Below are 16,185 nucleotides of genomic sequence, written 5' to 3'. Positions count from 1 at the left end.
CTGAGCCCATGCCATAGAAGGTGATATGTGGAGGTTAAAGGATGGTGAGGTGAGGCCCGCAAGATTCTGCCACTGCTTTTCAACATTCTGAAACATGACATTGCCAAGAGAAGCACTTTTGCCCAGCCATGAACGAACAGAATTCTCAGACAGAGGATTATATGATACCAACCCTGGGCTGCCCTCAATCCTCCATTAACCCCATCCATTTAAGGCCCAGCCAGGAAGACAGCATCCAAGGCTGGGTTAAGTAGAGACACCACGTCTGAGAATGATGTCAGGAAGAATCATTAATAAGTACACAGTAGCTATCTTTAGATGCACCAGAAGAGGGTGTCAGATCTCATTACGGCTAGTTGTGAGGCACCATGTGGTTGCTGGGATTTGAACTCAGGACCTTCTGAAGAGCAGTCAATGCTCTTACCCGCTGAGCCATCTTGCCAGCCCTGATGTCAGAAAGAATCAGAAGAGAAACATCAGAAAGGGGCACGCATGCACACACATGGAGTGCTGACCTGTCAGTGGATTGCCCAAGTCATGAAGCTGTCCACCTTTGAGAGAATCCTTTGGATCGAGTACTATTGTCTTCACAACTCCACACACAAAGAAGTCAAGGCTGGGAGACTCACAGGAACTTGCCAGAGTGACCACAGAGCTCAGAAAGCAGAGTCAGCATGTGAAGAGCCCCACCCCCAGCCTGCCGTCCCCCAAACCACCATGCAAGCTGTGGCTGGTAGGGAGTAGAAGAAACCCCAAGTGTGTGAAACCCTGTGTGAATGTGTGATGGGTGTCCATTGTCAAGGCCCTATAGCATCAGATTCTTGGGGAAATGGGAAAGGCCCTCTCTCCCCATGAAGCTCAAGAGGATAGAAAAGCCTTCCTGGTGGCTCCGAGTGTGAATGTGCACAGTATGTGCAGAAAATGTTCACCATAGATGTCCCTCTCTAGATGCTTATGCCTAGAGCCCACAGAAATGGCTCCTACAGACCTTAGCTAAACCTGCCTCTAATTTCAACTGTATGCAATAACCCTGCCTTGTATGTGTTTGACTGCATACAACAAACACACCAAGATTCCAGGATGCTGCTGTTTCTCCATCAGAGAGCCCCGCCCACCTGATCCCAGCTTTCCTGTGTGTCTGTCTGTCTTTCCTTCTATCCCACAATGTCCCAGTCAGGTGTATTCCTGGAGGAATTGTTCGAAGATGTATGTAGGGTAGCTACATAGCTTCTGAAACCCTACCTTTTTCTTTGCTTTTTTTTCAGTCAGCAACCTCCCCCCATTCTACCCTTCTCCTCCACCCCTGCTAGCCTCCCTAATCCTCTCTGGTAAAAAGGCAGCTTGGGTGAGTAAAGTGGTAGCCTGGTGTTCTCTTCTGCAGAGTGCAGAGGGCCCTGGGCCAAAGTTCAGATTTACCTCAAAGTTAAGGTCCTTTGAATTGGTATTGCCTGCCTAGCCTCAGAGGCAGGTAGACCTCACATAGCAAGTTCCAGGCCTGGCAGGGCTACACAGTGAGAGACTGGGTCTCAAAACAAATGACAGAGCTCACCAGCAGACCTCTCCACTCCTAGCATGCAAGAACCTTTCTTATCTATGACATGGTAAGTCTCTCTGGGATGCTGCCTCCAAGGCTCATCAGAGGGGACGCTAGTCAGCCGGCTACACTGTTGGGCCCTGGCTAGGACTCTCTGCTCTCTCCAGACAATCCTATCGCAGGTGCTAACTCTGAGGAAGCCTTTAGAATTTCAACAACAACAACAAAAAAGCACAACTGTGCTGGTTGGGGATGCAGGTTGGTGGCGGAGAGCTCGTCTAGCAAGTGTGAGGCCCCGGGCTCAATCTCTAGGAGTGCAGCAAGGAAACAGACACTCATTTGAGCACAAAGGGGACCTTTATTTTTGAGGTCTGAAGTACAGCCCTAGCATCTGCGTGGACACCTAGGTAACTTACAACTAATATTTCACTTTCTGAATACTGGAGCCTCTTGGAGGGGATATTTCCTAGTCCTCACATCCGGCATCTAGGCCCCAGACCAAACTTTATTGCCTCAGTCTATAAGGGATTCTTTTAGTTTTGATTGATTGATTGATTGATTGATTGATTGATGCGCATGTGCTTGACACAGGCTACATGTCCAGGTTAGAGGACAACTTCCAAGAGTCATTTCTCTCTTGCTACCATGTCAGTTCTAAGGATGGAAGTCAGGTGGGACTCAGGCCTTCAGACCTAGTGGTGAGTGCCTTTACCCACAGAGCAATCTCCCCAGCCCCCAGGGACTCCTGAGTACACCTTGGCAGCGGCCAGTCTGCTTCCTGCTCAGACTGTCTAGACCCCTCCTTAACCTTCTACATTGAAGCAACTCCCTGTCTAACTGTGGCAAGGCAGAGCTGGTGTTCCTAGTGCAGTTCCCTCCCTCGGGAGATGGACTCCTTCCTACCCAGGAAGAAGCAGTCAGCCCTTCTATAAAGCACCAGAAGTGAAAAAAGAAGTGCAGCGTTGCAGTGAAGGGGTGGCTAGGCACGCTGAAAGAAAGGACTTTAAATACTTTGTTTCTTTACTGACCAATATGTTCCACGGATTCGAATTAGTTAAACTAGTAGCCTTGTTTAACATTTAGGACATCAAAGTCTTGCAACAACAAAAGTTACTTCTTTTCTAATGTAATGGCCACATTAGGGGCTGAGTTGATCCTATTATTAGTCAGTCCTTTGGGGAAAAAAGAAGTTCTGGCAGTTTTCAGAAGTCAGCATACTCCAGAGAGCAGGCCTTGGTGGGGTCTTCGGTCTGTCTGAGCTCTCTCCATAGCTAGCCTGTAGTGGGCCGCACTCACTTCCAGACAGAACTGAGTGAGTCACGACTGGCGGGAGGTGCTCAGCCCATAGGGAGCCAGACACACACACACACACACACAGTGAAATCAGCGCCTAATACAAGGCTCTATGCAAAAGCGGCTCCTGAGGGAAGTGCCAACCACACGCCACGCCATACAGCTGGTGTGGGCAGGGAGGGGGGGCAGGGGTCCCAGACTCTTCCCAGAAGAGGTGATTCATCATCTGAATGAGAGGGAAGATGTGTCAGCAAGGTAGCCTGCAAGTCCTCTGGCAGAAACTCTAGACAGCTATTCGGCTGGCTTTCTGGTTCCTGTTAGTACTTGATAATTTGGGAGACTCAGAAGAGCGCGAAGAAGTCATGTTTAAATGCACTAGTTCCAACTGGCCAAACAATGCTGTCCTGACCTTTTACACTAAGTCATCTTCGACCCTCCTCTCCATGGTATAGCATTATTTCAACATGGTGAGGCTTGATTCCTTCCGTCTTCTCAAAGGTAGATCGTTTTCATTCTTCTTTGGGCCACATTTCCAAACACCAGAAGCCCCAAAGGAGGCCCTGAGAATTGAGGGTCCTCATGGCATCTGCAGGAGCATCAACCAGCATCGTGTATCAGTGCTATTCAGGCTCCCGCTGAACGTTCTGGTTGCTTGCAGTTTCAAGGAGACAAGGAAGGGCAACAAGTGGATGCCTTTAGGATCTGCAAACACCAGGCGCTTTCTCTCTCTCTCTCTCTCTCTCTCTCTCTCTCTCTCTCTCTCTCTTTCTCTCTCTGACCAAATCCAATACGTGTAGATTCTCTACTGAGCCCTTGGGACGATGCGGCAGAGTCTGCCAAGCTTGGGAAGGACACAATCTCAAGGCTGGGCTCACTAAGACTTGGCGCAGTGATTAAAGTAAGTAAGCATGATGTGCAACCTGAAACAAGTGTTTATTTAGATACAAAGCCCACTGACCGCCTCCTGCCCCGGAATTATGATGTTGTGTCATTGTGAGTTATTTTTTTCTTTAGTCTCTATACTTACTGTGGAGACCCAAGTTACTACTTCTAACCAGAGAGTTAAAGAGAATGCAAGGCAGTAGGGTCATGAGACCCGGGCTTTCATGCTTTCTCTTTCTAATCGATTCCAGATGTGCAGATTGGCATGGTGTCAGCTCTGGGACAATAACGAATGGAAGTCCTTTCCCCAGCTAGCAGCATGCGGCTACTGGTCCCAGCAGCCTGGCCTGTGTGTTTTTATTTCAGAGGCTTCACTTGGCTGGAGGCTTTGGCCCACGTTGAATGTTTACCTGGCAAAGACCTCAGAGTAGATGACATCAAGCCACCAAGACTGTGGACCAAGATGTCTCCTCCAAAAGAAGACCACAGAATGCTTCTAAGTGGTCCTAAGCAAGGGTCGCAGCAGAGGCTAGATGGGAGTGAAACTTCTTATGGTAGAAATGGCACCCTAGAAATCATTAGCTCAGACCCTGTACTTCCTATAGATGAAATGCTTGTCTGTTCTATGGTCCAGAAGGGAAGAAGCAAGAGAAGGTTATTCCCAGCTATGGATCCTTACAAAAGTCAACCACATGCAGGAGAGAGAATCAAGTGACTGAGGCCACAGGCAGGCACGCAAAAGGACCTAGCAGGGACAGTTAGACCTTTTTTTCATGAAAGAGATCCTATAGAAGTGGTTGGATCTGGCTTGGATCTGGAAGCGTTTGACCTCCTTCTTTGAGGCAAGGCCTCAAAGAACCTTGAACACCTTGGGTCTGTGACCCAAATTCTTCACGTGTGGCTTGAAGTCTTAAAGCCAAGTTAGCTGAGCCCAGACTTCCATGTTGTGCTTGGGTTCTCCCCTAGGTTTCAAGTCTCCTCTGGATTCTCAGTCATTGAGCAACTTCTTCTGTCATAAACCACAGGGAGAATCAGCACTGAGGGTTGGAAACTGGAAAAAAAAAAAAAAAAACCAGATTGGTTTGAGTTATGTGACCTTCTTCAGCAGAGGAATGGGAAGTTAGGTGGTACCGCCAATCCTCTGGAGCCAACCATGAGATTCCAATGGTTTGGTAGTATAAGAATTAGCTTTGTGTTCTCAGGCTTGTGGCTTTCCAGGAACATGCCACCAATAGAAGATTCTGGAAGGTCACGGAAGGTCTCCATTCTGGGTCTTAAAAAGAGTGATGTCCAGTCCCAGTTGGCTTTACTTGTTGGTGAATAAAGCTGTTTCCCTGAATCTGTTAATTTTGTGGGTTTGAAGAGATTACCCTGCAGGGTGTGAGCCAGAGAGAGAGGGGGGAAAGGGACGGATTGGCAAAGGGTAAAGGTCACTTTGGGGCAGCAAGAAAAGCTGAGGCTGTCAGCTGAGTGACTAGATCTGACTTGCTAGGACCAAGCAAGTATGAACGGACAATCCTGCCTTCTTATCCCTACTGATGACTCTGTTCCTCTCTGGGACAGCAGATGCAGGCTGAGACAAGTCACATCATTATGTTTACCATCACCAGCCCAGAGCCCCAGCCCAGGGATCAGTGGCCAAATATTCTTCTTTCGGGCCAATTGCTCCCAAATAAGTCCTGATGTTGGAACCACATGTGAACATACATTTCAGAATATTGCCTCCTAGGGATTCATGCCTGAGGAGCCAGAAGGTAGGGTACTGGTAGCCCCTGTCTGGCTAGACTGGGTTCCATGCAGTGCTATGTAAGCCCAGAGAAGATACAAGGAAAGCCCAGGGGTTTGCAAGAGGCCTCCCTTCCTCTTAAACTTAACAACCAACAAATGCTTACCAACACGTTAGCTGTGGTACTGCATAATCAAGCACCTAGGATAGTACACATGAAACTTCTGAAGATACTCTATGTTTGCCAGATGTGTGTCATTGTCTAGGAACACAAGGAAATATGTGACATCAAATTCAAGACCAGTAAACATGCACCTCTACAGCTAATGTTAGGAGAATCTTCTATTTTCAGAATCCAGCCTGACTTCCACTTGCCCACTACAGTTTAGCTTAGACAACTCTTTCTCTAGGACATTGGTGTTGCCAACCATAACCTGGTAGGCACCCTTCTCTGGCCTTCTTCCATTGGCCCTGTTGGTCTACTGTCACCATGGCAACCAGTGGCATGTCTATTCTCCTTACTAGATCACCAGATTGGTGAGGGTAGGGGAATGCGTGCCCCATTCCCAGAATTCATCACCAGCCCTTTTTTTTTTTTTTTTATTCATGAACTACTTGGCATGATGGAAGGAGAAAGCCACTGTGGGCCTACGGTCTTTGGAAAAGGTATGCCTTGAGGTTTTCTTTGAGTAAGTTTGAAAGCAAAAGATGGTGAGAGACGTGGAGCGTAGGTGCGCCATGTTCCTACTTACTCCCCATGAGATTTCTATGGGAACAAGTCTGGGAACCATAGCTCTTAGCAAAGAGGGAGGGTGATCATTAAAATGCATCCCCTCCTGTGCCAGCAGGGTTTCCAAGATGCCAACTATGTCAATGACTCTTACCATTCAGAGGAGTGGGCCACACGCCAGGCCCCTTCTTGGGATATCTCATCTGATCTTTCTGACGACCTTGCTGAAAAGGCACGTGTCTTCATTTTTGCAGATGAGGGGCTGAGCCTCAGAAAGGGCGGGACTTGGCCAGCACTGCACAGGGACTGAGCCAAGAGTCTTAGTCAGGGCTGTTTGGCTCAGAGTCAGCAATCTCCAAATACATTGTTTATAAACCTCCTCAAAGAATTGACCTTCTTGTGCATTTTAAAGCTTATATGTAAAGATTTATTATTATATATTTAAACCATTGCCTAAAAATGTTAGGGCATTATGTTGAATGTGTACATACTTTATTTTTTTTTTGTCTGAATATTGGAGATGTAAATTTGGTTCATATAATTATGAAAAAGATCTCTGCTCTATTTCAAGTCCATCTCTGCCCAGGCTTGGGCAAGTAATTGCTCTCTTACACGTGAGTATTCTCTGTAATCAGAAGTAATAATGGAACCTACAGGCTGTTGTGCAAATGAGCAGGGATTAGCACAAGGACTGGTCCACACAGCTTGGTAGATGTGGGCCACTATTGAGTGACTTCAGTGTGCCGCCAGCCTGCACTGTGACACTAGCCCAGACTTCTTTGAGTGAGAACAGTAGGACTTCAATTTAATCCAAATGAGCTTGTTACTACCTGCCTTAGCCTAGGTCCAGGGAGCAAGTCAAGTCTATGTGTCTTACTAGGGGCTGCTTCCATCGAACCAGGCACACACTTTGCCTGCTTCTCCCAGGGGTCTTGGAGCCTGTGCTGTCTCACTGCCTTCACTGGGGATTCCGGTACAATGCTTACAGTGTGTGGTTTACAAAGAAGTCTTGCTTTCATTAAAGTGAAAAGAGAAGTGGGGAATGGTGTGCCATATGAGAGGAGGAGCACCCTAGGCAAACCCACAGAGGATTTGGAAATTGGTTCTGGTAAGGTCTACACATATGCCCTGAAAGATCTTCCTGTAGACCTTCACGGGGTGTTGTACTGTTGCAGAGTCCCTATTTATCCTGGAAGTATTGGGGCCACATGTGACTGAAATAGCCCTCTCTTAGCTGAGGCCAGCATCCCCAAACATCCCCAAAGTTTTCCTCATTTTGTCCTCTCTACGTAGATCAGTTTGATTGCGCTCAGCAGTGGCTGGGGCGCAGTCTCTTGCTTTTTCGCTAATGGTCTACACCCCAGAACTGTAGCATCTCACTAATGGTCTACACCCCAGAATTATAGCATCTCACTAATGGTCTACACCCCAGAACTGTAGCATCTCACTAATGGTCTACACCCCAGAACTGTAGCATCTCATTAATGGTCTACACCCCAGAACTGTAGCATCTCACTAATGGTCTACACCCCAGAACTGTAGCATCTCTGGTACTCTCTGGAGCTACCCTATCCTTTGAATTGGAATCCTTAATAAGTGTGTGGTGATCAGTTCTGCCTTCACTTCAGGGTCACTGATGTTTGGGAAGTTTAAGATACCCGACACCCTGCGACATACCCTGGACGGACTAATCTAGAATCCTTAAAAACCAAGCAGACGCACAGTTGGGCACACTTAGTGGATGCCGTGCAATATTTCAGGACACGTACACAGCGTGGTATCAGATAAGGCTGGCTGCCTTATCTATAACCTGGAACATGACTCATTTCTTTGTGTTGGCGTTCTGGGTTGAATACGAACCCTGTCTCCCTAAGGCTCATGCATGGAATGGTTGATCTCTAGTTGGTGGTGAGAACTTAGGAGGTGGGGTCAAGCTGGAGGAAGTAGGCCCCAAGAGACAAACTTTTAAAGTTATACCTGGTCTCCAGCCCCTTCTCCACTCCTGCATCTTATCTGCCTAAGGCGAGGCATGGCCTCTGTCAAGCGCTCCAGTCAGTCACTGCCACATGCTAGGTTCTGCCTTATTGTGAGCTCAGAATCACCAGTCAAGGGCTCTGGACTGAGAGCCCTAAAAACAGGAGCCCAAATAAATCCTATATCCTTTGTTGCTTATATCAGGTCATTCTGTCACAACAATGAACATCTGACTAGGCCAGTTGGTAACACTAAAGGAAATCTCTGCTAGCTAGCCACTTTGAAACTATCCTTAACTGTTGACCACCATTAGTCTGGCTGTGACATAGAACAGTAGAAGTCACCTCTCCCACTCGACTCCATCTCTGGACCTATTAGCCTTCCTTTCTTAGACCTTTCTCCTCCTGGTCCTCCCAGCTTCTGGTAACTACAGTTCTACTCTCTAGTCCCACGAGATCCAGACTTTAGCTTCGATAGATAGCTGAGAGCAGCATCTGCCCACCTGTGGGCACCATTGAGGCTCATTTGGTTTGGAAGTTCACTGGTGATTCTAGTGCGCAGCCACACCTAGACAGCCACAACCCCCATATATCTGCTATCTCAATGCCCTTGAGCACCAGGTGGCCTCTAGCCCTTTCCCACCCATGGCAAGACTCCCCCAGCAAGGCCTTTGCTCTCCCTGCCCTAGATTTCCCTCAAATACTCCCCCACTCTCCAACCCAGCTGAGTGACTCATGCCTTCATTTCCCACAACCCACCCTTGATCTTCCGTCTTCTCCATCTTGACCAAACTTGCTTGCTTTTTAAGAGCCCTCATGGGATTTCTTAACAACACAGCATCTAACTTTTTCCTCACAAGGCCCTATGCCCTCTCCTCGCTTTCCCTGCATGCCTCCTTCCCATTCAACTTAGGACCATGAGGGCAGGGTGTAGCCCCACTGACATTGCTGATCCTGAACACACGCACGCGTGCACACACACACACACACACACACAAACACACACACACACACACACACACACACACCTGCTTGGCTGCGTATACAGCAGCTGCCTTGGACACCCCTGGTCCTGTACCATTGAGGTAGAAGGCAGACCTAACATGGCTGGGAAGCCTTGGAATGGCAGGCAGGGCCTGACAGACCTTGATGTTCTGCAGAGGAGGCCAGCAACCACCAGGGAGTGGCCTGCCAGCCTTGAAGCATGCCAACTGGTGTCATTAAAGGTGTTATGGTAGAGAGCTCCCTATATGCTCCAGGCCCTGTGTTCAATTCACACCCTTAATGGGGTAGGGGATAATTCTTTAAAAATCATTATTCTAGGGCTGGTGAATGGCTCAGTGGGTAAGAGCACTGACTGCTCTTCCGGAGGTCCTGAGTTCAAATCCCAGCTACCACATGGTGGTTCACAACCACCCGTAATGAGATCTGATGCCCTCTACTGGTGCATCTGAAGACAGCTACAGTGTACTTATTTATAATAATAAATAATCTTTGGGCCAGAGCGAGCAGGGACTGAGCAAGTGGGGTCTACTGGACCAAGCAGGGCCGACCAGAATGAGCGGGGTTGACCAGAGTGAGCAGAGGTCCTAAAAGTCAATTCCCAACAGCCAGATGAAGGCTCACAACTATCTGTACAGCTACAGTGTGTATTCATATACATAAGATAAAATAAATAAATCTTTAAAAAAATCATTATTCTAAAAGGAGTCGGCAAACCTGACATTAGACAAATTGCTCTCCTTCCTGGAATATAAAAGTTTCTGTCCTGTGCATCAGCTAACACAGAATTTGGGTCTCTCCCTTCTAAATAATAGCTTTGCCCTTCAGTGCGGCAAGATGGGTTTTTTCCCCCACAACTGGCAGATACTGACCACCAGACTTCAAAGGAAACGCCCCTCCCCCAACCCTCCAGTCACTGCCGGCAGCTCAGGGCAGCTTTTATTCTGGCTTCCAGACAAAGTCATGATAAAAGTCCTTTTAATACAGAGGCTCACTGCTGGGCTCCGCCTCTGTTTTCCTTCCCATTATGGAAATCCTCTCACAGCTGCCCTTAAAGAAAGCCAGGCAGCACGCAGATATTTAATGTCAGAAGTGGCACAAGAAGGGGACCTCACCCAACCATCATTGGCATCCATGATCCTTCAATAGGTACCCACCCCTAACCCCGCAGTGCCAGGCCACCCTGCAGACAGGGTCAGCTTGCGGATCTGCACCAATTGCGTTTCAAGACAATTCTTGAAGGTCAGATCTGGAACCTGTGGGTTGCAGGTGAATGGTAGGATCCATTTACTAGTTAGCATGCCAGTCAGCCCCAACTCTTAGGCACAGAGAGGTGTGAGAAGGCGCTTCCCTCTGGAGCACAGTAGCCAAGGAGAGTGGATCTCTAATTTGTAGGAGTTGGCCTCTGTTCCTCTCCTGGGTGTGCAGTGTGCAGCCAGAACTCCACAGGCCCCTTTAGAACAGGGCCAGCTTATCTAAAGTGATTAGGAGCCCCCCCCAACCTCCCAAGCATGAGGCTTGGAACAGGCTGCACATGCTGCTGGGAGGCCCACCAGGGGACCCTTAGGAATATGCAGCCATGTGTCACACTTGGTTGATAAGGAGCACTCTGAGGGCTGGGCCTGGGATCTCCTTAGCAAGTGCGGCTGGCCTCAGGCAGGAGCCAGACGCCTATAGACTGTCTCTAACTTTGGCTGTGTCTGTAACTCAACAGAAGCTTCCAAGTGGCTTGGGCAGTTCCCACTCCATTCAAGCCTTAATCTCCCACAGAAACTTCAGCCCCAAGGAGAAAAGAAAGCGGGGCTTTCTGAGCCAAACAGAGAAACCTGTTTGCACACGCCCACACATTCCAGAGATGAGGTGGGCGTGGCGTGTCTACATTAAGAAGGTCCCTCACTCAAAAATAAGCCTCTCAGAAAGCTAACTAAGAACTCAGAAGCTGATGTTCTAAGGAGATGGCTCCACCAATGTGGTGCTCAGCGTGCAAGCCTGAGGATCTGAGGTCCCCAGCGTCCAGGTAAAATACTGAGTATAGCAAAACACACCTGCAACCCCATCACTGGTGGGGGTCAGGTGGGCAGACAGGAGCCTTCCTGCAGCTTTTGGGCCAGCTAGTCTATCCAGTCAGTGAGCTCAAGGTTCAGTGAGAGAATTGATATTCAAAAATAAGAGGGAGAGTGAGTATCTTTATACCCAGCATCCACCTCTGGCATCCACATGCAGAAGCATATAGGTGTGCACACAAGTGTACATGTGCACACAAATAAACATGTGCACTTGTTCATCCACGCATACGCGCGTGCATGCACACACACTTTCTGCTCTGCTGAGAGCTGCAATTTTGACATTTATCCAGAAAAGCATGAATTAGACACAGAGGAAATGGCTTACCAAATATCAGCATTAATTTCCAAGATCCCAGTCGATTCCACAACACCCTACTTCCTCTTCCTCAGAGAACATGAGCAAGCAACTGTCTGAAACACGGGCTGTATAAAACTACAACAGAGACTAATACACGCTTACATGTAAGTGTGTGCTCTCGTGTGCAAAGCAAGGCATACGGCATTACGGACAGAAAGCCCTCACAGTGAGAGAGGGCTAGGGGTTAGAGGAAGCTCTCCAGTTCATTTCTGGTATTGAAGCCCACGGGTTGATGATGTAGTTTGTTTTTAAACCTTTGACTACAGAACCTCCAGAGTAAAATCCCTCCCTCTGATAGCCTTGGAGGGTGACCACCCATCTCAAGATCCTCCTCCGCCCATGAACCACAGGCTGTCTCCAACACACACGTTCAGGGAACACATGTGAGAGCTTAGACATCCGCTTCCCGATAGCTATCGGTGTGCATGGCTTTCCAATCCCACACGAAAACAGATTCAAAAGATTATCAGATAAGAAATATTTCAAAGCTTAGAACAAAATCCTCTTCTTGTACTCCCAAACGACCTTATCAGAAGGATTTGTCGAGTGCTGTGGGCTGGGTTCTCCAACTCCCAGGCATATTTGTGGGGAGAAGTCCTGGCAGCTTAGCCTTTATGGTTCAGGAGGGTTTCATAGAGGGGAGAGAAAAAGAGAGTCTCCTAGGATGGCGGTGATGGCGGACTAGAAAGGAATTTATCAAAGGAAAGGAAACACAGCAGGAAATCAGTGTTTGCTGCTAAGGTCTCGAATGAGTTGTGTCAGTTAAGATATGAGTGTGGACTTCCTCATCAATGTAAAATCCCGTGGAGTCAAATCTGGACTTGCCAGAGATTCAGAGGGAAGAAAAGGATTGTCTCCCTACACACCAATTCCATCTTGTTTTGTGTGTAGGAAAGCTTTATGGTGGTGATTTCGACTGAGACGAAATCAGTTGTTAAAATAATGTACTTTAAACCAAATGGTGGGACACACATTGGTGACACTGCCCGTGATTGCCTTTGCTATCGATGCGCCCACCTGAGGAGAATCACTCCTTCCAGGCCGGTGACCAGAGCGGCTGTGTTTCTGAAGAAAAAAATTGCAGGATTAGGAAACTGTAGAGGAAGGATCCAGGGAGACGTCATGATCCAGAAAGGACATCATCAGTCAGAGCAGAGAGCAGCTTCACCGATCTGACAGGCACTGTACCTTATAACTATATATACTCTCAACTCTGCGTGTGAAAGCAAGTTTTCCTTTTTCTCTCTTCCTCTCCTCCTCTACTATCTGTTCTCCTCTTCCTTTTTCCTTCCTTCCCCTCTTCTCCTTTCTTCCCTCCCCTCCTTTCCTTTCCCCTCCTCTCTGACATCCTCTCCCCTCCTCTTTCTCCCCTCCCTCCCCACCCTCTTCTCCCCTTCCCTCCATCTGCCTTCCCTGTTCTCCCTCTTTCCCTATCCTCCCCTCTTCTCCCCCCTCCTCTCTGACATCCTTTTCCCTTCTCCTTCCTCCCTTCCCTCCCCTCCCCTCTCTCTGGTGCTGGGTATGGGACCCTCCATCATACATGCAGAGCTCCATCTCCACCCTAGTATTCTTAGTAGCCAGATCACAAAATAAAAAGGAAATGGGTGACACTTAGTCCTAACTATATATTTAATTGAAGCCAATGCATTTAAAAATATTACTTCAATATAAATTAAATTTTTTAAAAAAAGTTATGCAGTCTTCAGTTCTTTCCTTTTTCATGGTAAGTAAAATTATATAAACTAGACAGGTTATACTCTAGGCACTAGCACCCATGCATTTCTGGAATGCAGGCTTCAGATTTTATCAAAATTACAGACAGTAAGTACTCGGAGGAAGGAGCAAAATGAAGCCAAGCCACATGCCTCGTGGGTTAGGGGCCACTTTAACAGGGTTAAGCCTTCGGAGGCACAGCGAGCTGGAGCAGCTGCAACCATCAGCTAACTTCAAAGGAGTATGTGCATAGACTCCTCTTCTAAGTCTCCAGGAGCAACAATAAAATACTGGCAATATTTCACAGTCCATCTGAGTAGATGAATGGTTTCTTTCAATGGCACCTCCTTAAAAATGAACTAGCCAGTCTTTGTGTATAAGGCTTGTCACACTGTGAGGATGGCAGAGGGAGCAGAGACATGTGACAATCCAGCAGAAAGATGCAAGTGGAGTGGGCCTCATCCATGTGAGCGAGATGGGGCTACAGCACAGTCATTCAGAGCGTCACCCATCTGGAATGAGGACACGAAGCCAGCACATCAGTCATGAGCCGGAAAGGACGTCAATCAGGAGTTGGAATGGCCTGTTGGCCTTCAGGGACAAGGATCTGGAACCTTTGGAGGAGCCAGACACAGTTTAGGGCAGGGCAGGACAATAGTGCCCAACACAATCAGAACTCAGAGGTGAGGAGGGCTGCTCAGGCCTCCACAGACCATGTAGCCTAGGGTCAGTGCAGCCTGAGCTCTTCTGAACAGGAGGGAGCTAAGAAGACCCTGCATTAGCATGCTGGCACCATTCCGAGCCCATGAGGTCCGAGAGGAAAACATTGCACGGCCCTACCAGGGAGATCTTTCAGCAGGCCAGTCTTCCTGCTGATCAGCTGAGGTGGAATCCCAGGGTCTCAGAGAAATGTATAGAGGAGAGCCCTGCAGTTCCTCAGAGTATCTAGGTAACCCTGGATAGAGCTTAACATACATACAGAGCAGTGAATCCCACGAAGATGTTCCACAATGGTGAGGTGAGGGCTCGGCTCATTTGAGGCCTTGACTTGGGGCACCCTGTTCAGATTGCAGTAATAATCAGCCATGGAGGTAACTTGGAATGTGAATTGATTCCAAAATGTGGGGCTTTCAAAGGCAAGGGCAGTGTATTAGCCAGGGTTTCTATTCCTGCACAACATCATGACCAAGAAACAAGTTGGGGAGGAAAGGGTTTATTTGGCTTACTTCCACATGGCTGTTCATCACCAAAGGAAGTCAGGACTGGAACTCAAGCAGGTCAGGAAGCAGGAGCTGATGCAGAGGCCATGAAGGGATGCTCTTTACTGGCTTGCTTCTCCTGGGTTGCTCAGCCTGCTCTCTTATAGAGCCCAAGACCTCCAGCCCAGGGATGGCACCACCCACAAGGGGCTCTACCCCCTTGATCACTAATTGAGAAAATGCCCCACAGCTGGACCTCATGGAGGCACTTCCCCAACTGAAGCTCCCTTCTGTGATAACTCCAGCCTGTGTCAAGTTGACACATAAAACTAGCCAGTACAGGCAGTGACTCCATTTGGGAGAAGATTCTCCTAGGACAATAGAGAATAAAACCAATATGAGGACTACAGAATGGGGGAGGCTCCAGTGACAGAGAGTGTCTTGACATAGAGTCCCCGAGGAGGCAAGATTTACCCCTGTAATGACCAATGCCAATCAGTGGCCTTTGACTTCCTCCAACTGTATTGTTTGTTACTCCAAACTGAAAGAACCTTGGCTGAGGAGAAGTTGGTCAATGCCAAGTGTGTGGCTTCTTCCCTCAAGGAAGCCACTCTGTTAACAAGGACATCTCTCTCCCCTGAAGGCTTACACAAACCACCACACAGCTGAGCAGGCCAGATGCCCACAAAAGCCGTTCCTCTTCCCTGGACCATGGCAGGAAGGTAGACACACAGGGATCTCCACACAGAAAGAGTGGAGCCTGGTTACCAACGGCTCCTCTTAAAATGCCTCTAAGAACAATTTTACCTTCCCTTTCCCAGAGCACCTCAGTAACACCCAGTGCACTTACAGTCACATGAGGGTTCTGCTCTCCAAGGTCATGCCAGTCACTCCTGCCCTCCCCACCCCCACCCCTGTGTTCTCCAGCCACTGTTTCTTTAATGTGCCAAGTTTATTTCTGCTTCAGTGACAGTATACTTACTGGTTTTCTCTCTGTCTCCGTCTCTCTGTCTCTCTCTGTCTCTGTCTCTGTCTCTGTCTCTCTCTCTCTCTCGCTCATGCTTTTCCCTTTCTCTCTACTTCTTGTTATTCAGAACTAACTTTGAAGAAAGCAGATTCCATGCAGTCCCTGTCAAACTGTTATGTCTGAAGAGCTGCACTGTTTGTTTTGTTGTCTGTCTGTTATATGTGTACTCCTCACTATGTGCAAACTCCTGTGGGCAGTCATTTCATTCCTTGTTTATCCCTCTGCTCCCAGTGTATAGAGAGACACCTCATTCCTAGTACCGTCCAGTAAACATTTATCGTTGCACAGACCGAACACACAGGCTGCTTATACTGACAGCTCTGACCCATCTTCTCAGACCTGTGCCATTTGGTATAATTAATGCTGATTCAAGCTGGCCATGGAGCATCCATTCTGTCGGAAGCGGTGAGGTGATGTGCTTCTTCAGCTCCACGAGTTCAGAGAGAAGCACACGGCAATTCGGAAAACGGTCTGGTCAGCCTATGGATTCGTGCAGGACACATGGTGCTGTGTGCACTGCCTTTCGGGTTGGCCCAAAAGATCCAGACAGTGAGGCTGGTAAGAGCCACAGACAAGGATCCTTTAAGACGCTTTCCCTCTGGAAGCATCTCAGGATGTGGGTGATACAGGGGTCCCCACAATCTTGTCTTTTTCTGACGGGTTTTTTTTTCTTTTTTTTTTT

The sequence above is a fragment of the Mastomys coucha genome, unplaced genomic scaffold, assembly GCF_008632895.1.
Source record: "Mastomys coucha isolate ucsf_1 unplaced genomic scaffold, UCSF_Mcou_1 pScaffold7, whole genome shotgun sequence".
NCBI lineage: Eukaryota > Metazoa > Chordata > Mammalia > Rodentia > Muridae > Mastomys > Mastomys coucha.
The sequence above is the reverse complement of the archived record's forward strand: the minus strand, read 5'-3'. Positions refer to the sequence as shown.